This window comes from Pan paniscus, chromosome 9, assembly GCF_029289425.2.
Source record: "Pan paniscus chromosome 9, NHGRI_mPanPan1-v2.0_pri, whole genome shotgun sequence".
NCBI classification, from domain to species: Eukaryota; Metazoa; Chordata; class Mammalia; order Primates; family Hominidae; genus Pan; species Pan paniscus.
The window spans coordinates 124,551,929-124,557,928 of NC_073258.2; positions in this window are offsets into that span (position 1 = coordinate 124,551,929).

The following is a 6,000-nucleotide window of genomic DNA, read 5'->3' on the forward strand; positions in this document are numbered from 1 at the left end:
AGAATGCAGGAGTGAAGGAGGCTTGGCAGCTTTCATCTAGATTTCAGAGGAAATATTGAAAGGCCTGGGTGCCCAGGCAGAAGCTTGCTTCAGGTGGAGCCCTTGCACGGAGACTCTACTAGAGCAGTGCTGAAGGGAAATGTGGTGTTGGAGCCTCCACATGGAGACTCCTATGGGGCACTGCCTGTGGGAATGGGGCCATCACCCACCAGACCCCTGAATGGTAGAGCTAGTGGCAGCTTGCACCTTGAGCCCAGAAAAGCTGCAAGCACTTAACTCCAGCCTGTGAGAGCAGCCACAGGGGCTGCACCCTGCAAAGATGCAGGGGTGGAACTGTCTAAGGCCTTCAGAGTGCACCCCTCACATCAGTGTGCCCAGAATGTGGGACATGGAGTCAAGGGAGATTACACTGGAGCTTTAAGATTTAATGTCTGCCTGCTGGGTTTCAAACTTGTGTGGGCCAGTTGCCTCTTTCTTTTGGCCAATTTCTCTCTATTTAAATGGGAAATGTCTACACATTGCTTTTACCACCATTGTGTCTTTAGAGTAAATATCTTGTTTTGATTTTACATGTTATAGGTGGAAGAAACATGGCCTTGACTCTCAGATTAAATTGAAGACTTTGGACTTTTGAGTTGATGCTGAGTTGCATTAAGACATTTTGGGTTGGGGACAAAATGGCCAGTTAGATGTAGCTGTGGTCCATGGCACTCATGGAGAGGAATGAAAAGGGGCAAGTGAATACAATACCTTCAATTGAAATATCCAGGTTATCATATTAGGAATGAATAGGCAAGCAGTTAAGATCCACAGAGAGTGGGGAGAAGCAGGTTTGAGGTGGGGGGTGCAGTGATGGCCCACCCAGGAGAAGCTTGGGGCCAAAGAAACCCTCATCCTCAGCCAGGGGAGGTGGTGAGTGTTTGTGTGACTCACCTGGGAAGCCATGCTTCTCCCACAGGTCTTTGCAACCTGTAGAGCAGAAGATCCCCTCATGAGCCCACATCACAAGGGCCTTGGGTTTGTTACAGAAAGCTGGGCAGAGTCCTGGCAAAATAGCCACTTACACACACACACAAAGACCCAGGAGTTTTGCATGCTCGGGCCAGAGATACTGACAAGGTGGAAAATCCTTCTATACACATCCCTAGGAAGGAGGCTGAATACAGGGAGTCAAGCAGCATCGTTCTGTAGGCCCCACTTCCACAGCACCTCATGGGTTAAGACCCACTGGGTTAGAATCCGGCCAGCCAAGGGCAGAGGGTTAAGTCGGCTGGAGACAAGACCTTGTTCCTGGAGGGAAGGACGGCCACCATCTTTATGGTTCAGAGGGAAACAGCCATTCCAGCTTGCTGGCTGTGGAGAACGCATACAGTCCAGATGAATAGGGGGCCCCACGGTGCAGCACAATGGCCTTGCCAGATCGGGGCCAGACTGCTTCTTTAACCTGGGCCCTGACACAGTCCTCCTTACTGGGTGGGTCCTTTGTTCCACAGACAGAACTCCGATCTCTCCCTGGCAGGGAGTTCCTGGTAGGAGGGATGACCACCATATCTGTGGTTCTGTAGACTCAGCCATCCCAGCTTGCCAGGGGCACAGTACAGCTGCCTTACCAGATCGTGGACAGACTGCTTCTTTAGCCAGACTACTTCTTTAACCGGGACCCTGACCCACTTCTCCTCACTGGATGGGTCCTCAGCTCTGCAGACAGAGATCTAATCTCTCCTTAGGAGGGAACTCCCAAGGGGAGGAACAACCGCCATCTCTGCAGTTCCGTAAACTCAGCCATTTTGTCCTGCTGGCTGAGGAGAATATGGGCAGTCCCATATTCATGAAAGAGGCTTCCCCCGACCCAGCACAACATGTTTGCTCTACCAAGAAGCAACCAGACTTCTTCATGGGGTGGGTTCTTGATCCTGTCCCTCCTGACTGGGTGAGATCTTCCAGTGGGGGACCCCAGCTGCCTCCTGCAGATGCAGGAGAGGCCAAAGAGAGTGGGGTCTGGAGTGGAACCCCAGCAAACCGCAGCAGCGCTATAGTCGAGTGGCCTGACTGTTAAAAGAAAAACAAACAAACAGAAGACAACTACAATATCAACAACAGCAACAAAAGACCTTACAAAAACCCCATTCAAAGGTTAGCAACCTCAAAGATCAGAGGTAGATAAGCCTACCAAGATGAGAAAGAATTAATGCAAAATGCTGAAAACTCAAAAAGTCAGAGTGCCTTTTTCCAAATGACTGCAACACCTCTCCAGCAAGGGCACAGAATTGGGCTGAGGCTGAGACGGATGACTTGGCAGAAGTAGGCTTCGAAAAGTGGGTAATAGTGAACTTCACTGAGCTAAAGGAGCATGTTGTAACCCAATGCAAAGAAGCTAAGAATCATGATTAAAAAATACAGGAGCTGATAACCAGAATAGCCAGTTTAGACAAGAGCATAACTGACCTGATGGAGCTGGAAAACACAACATGAGAAATTTACAATGCAATCACAACTATCAGTAGCAGAATAGACCAAGTGGAGGAAAGAATCTCAGAGTTTGAAGACTATCTTTCTGAAATAAGACAGGATGACAAGAATAGAGAGAAAAGAATGAAAAGCAACAAACAAAACCTCTGAGAAATTTGAGACTATGTAAAAAGACCAAACCTACAACTGATTGGGGTATCTGAAATAGACAAGGAGAATGAAATCAAATTGGAAAACATACTTCAGGAAATCATCCAGGAGAACTTCCCCAATCTAGCAAGACAGGCCAACATTCAAATTCAGGAAATCCAGAGAACCCCAGTAAGATAGTCCATGAGAAGATCAACTCCAAGACACATGATTATCAGATTCTCCAAGGTCAAAATGAAAGAAAAACTGTTAAGGGCAGCCAGGGAGAAAGACCAGGTCACCTACAAAGGGAAACTCATCAGACTAACAGAGGATCTCTCAGCAGAAACCCTACAAGCCAGAAGAGATCGGGGGCCAATATTCAGTATTTTTAAAGATAAGAATTTCCAGCCCAGAATTTTATATCCAGCCAAACTAAGCTTCATAAGTGAAGGAGAAATAAGATCCTTTACAGACAAGCAAATGCTGAGGGAATTAGTCACTACCAGGCCTGCCTGGCAAGAACTCCTGAAGGAAGCACTAAATATGGAAAGGAAAAATTGTTACCAGCCACTACACAACACAGTGAAGTACACAGACCAGTGACACTATGAAGCAACCACACAAACAAGTCTGCATCTGTGTTCGTAAGGGATATTTGGCCTATAGTTTTCTTTTCTTGCAGTGTCTCTCTTTGGCTTTGTCTCTTGTAGTGTCTCTGTTTGTTTTTTCCTGTCTCTGTTTGGCTGGCCTCATACAATGGGTTTGAAGGTGTTCCTTCCTCTTCAGTTTTTTGGAAGAGTTTGAGAATAATTGGTTGTATTAGTCTGTTCTCATGCTGCTAATAAAGACATACCCAAGATGGGGTAATTTATAAAGAAAAAGAGGTTTAATGGACTCACAGTTTCACATGGCTGGGGAGGCCTCATAATCATGGTGGAAGACAAAGGGAGAGAAAGGCACATCTTACATGGTGGCAGGCAAGACAACTTGTGCAGGGGAACTCCCATTTATAAAACTATCAGACTTATTCACGATCATGAGAACAGTATGGAGGAAACTGTCCCCATGATTCAATTATCTCCATCTGGCCCCACCCTTGACTCATGGGGATTATTACAATTCAAGATGAGATTTGGGTGGGGACGCAGCACCAAATCATATAATTGGTATTAATTATTCTTTAAGTATTTAGTAGAATTCATCCATGAAGGCATCTGATCGTGGGCCCCCTTTTTTTTTTTTTTTTTTTTTTTTTCCTGTGGTTGTTTTTGTTGGGAGGTTTTTGATTGCTGATTTAATCATTTTTGTTCTTACCCTATCATTCTAAGTCCTCTCAACGCTTTGAGGGAAGTGAGAGAAACAGGTATCTCAGGAAGCTCCCCTAACTGCTGGGCACACTGGATGCATGCTTCACTCCCTCTTGGTCCTGAGGGAGAAATCACGTGATGAGGAGCTCTCTCAGGGCATTGAACTGTGCTAGCTTGGGGACAGGGACTGATCTGGATAAAGTGAAACTGCTCTTCTTACCTGTTTCAATGCAGCTGTTTTTGGTTATATGTTTGTCTACAGTGCTGCAATTTCTTAACTGAGTTCTGAGATCTCATGAAAGTATTTTGTCCCATATGTGAATAGTAAATCAGTGTTTCCATGGGGAGATGAGGGCTGTACTTCCTAATTTACCATCTTGCTCATGTCACTTTCAATTTCTCTCTTGATGTGCTACTTTGCACATGGCCCCAAAGTATATCAAGTTGTGGTGCTTCATAAATATTCACAAATAATACATTCTTTCAAAAGTTGTCAGAATCATCACTTGTGGTGGGACCTTGGATCTCATGATAATCATCCTTTGTTGATGGGTTAGTCTATGACTTTTGTATTAATAATTTAAATTCTGCCCCAAAGCTGTGACTTATTTATGTTGGATATGGGATCTAGACTCCCAGATTAAATACTGCATTATTTTGTTGCCGTTACCACTTAGGAACTTCATTACTAACTTGCTGCCAGTGGAGATAATTCAAAACCAGTAAAAGTTGCAGTCAGTTCACTTTGGCTCGGTACATTTCCCTCAGGATTAATTTCCAAACTTTGAACTTAAAGAAAAAAAAAAAAAACAGTCCATTAGGACATTTACTTACAACTAGAAGACAAAAAAATGAGTTTTTAAAAAGCAGGAAGTTTTAGATATTTATTTCTACTCACAAAATGGACACTACATTAAAGAACGTGAACCTTGAGAGTTTAAAACAGATAGAATAAGATAATATCCTATTTATTTAACCAAATATGAGAGTCCCTTCTTAGTTTCCTGTGCATTAGTGGTAAAATAAATTTGACCTCTTCATAACAAAATTCTCATTTAATTAAAAAAATTTAAATGTATGTATTCTGGGTACTGAAAATGTAGGAAATGTAGAAAAGTAGAGTGACGGAAAAATGCCAGCCATCATATTACTCAAATTAATCTATGTTAACTATTTGGAGTATTTCATTTCAGCCTATGAGAAATTTTGAAGTGCAATTTAATTATGAACGAATGAAGAGATTTTGAAAATTCCTTTTCTAAATATTTAGTTCCATATTTACCTATAGGCCTATAGGCCTTTTGTTGTATCCAAGTGAAAGCAACTTCCACTTTGCACTTGAACATAACTTCACCTCCAATCCAGACCACCGCTGTACAAACTGGTTGGGCTATGGGTCTATTCAAAGCAAATAAGACCATGCTAGACATTTTTACGTGTGTGACTGAAGTCAGATACTGAAGCTTGAATCCTATCTTTATTGGGATTTTAACACGATGTGCATGAATAGAAAAAAAAAAACACATAAGTAATTTGGGCTTTGCATTTTAGTCTATAGGATAGAAACTTGTGTTTAAAGAACTGTTATCCCATAGACTTGGGGTAGTCTTCTGACAGCTCTCTCTTAAACCAGTGATGAGAATGGTGAGTAATGAGGAACAAACATAAAAGAAGACCCTTAAAAAGTCATACTGTCACTGATTTTGTAAATGACGAGGCTTTAGGTAATGTAATATCTTCCAACTGTCACAAAATGTCATGAAACAATCTAATAAATGAAGACTGTTTTACTACATTGAATCCATAAAAGAACTTAAATTGATCTCTTTGGGTGTTTGGTGGGGACCTTGGAGCATAAGGAAATAGCATTCCAAGGAAAAGTATAAATCAAAATAAAATTTGAGTAAGAAATAATCAAAATAAGATTTGTCCAATTACAAAGTGTTACACAGACGGAATTATCTGCAATTTCTTATCAGAGGACTATTCTCTTTTCCTACCACCTGGGTAACGGGTATTAGTATAACTGAGGCTCTCATAGGCTTCTGGCACCAAATGCAGAAAAAAATATTTGCTGTGTTCACTTAGGGGT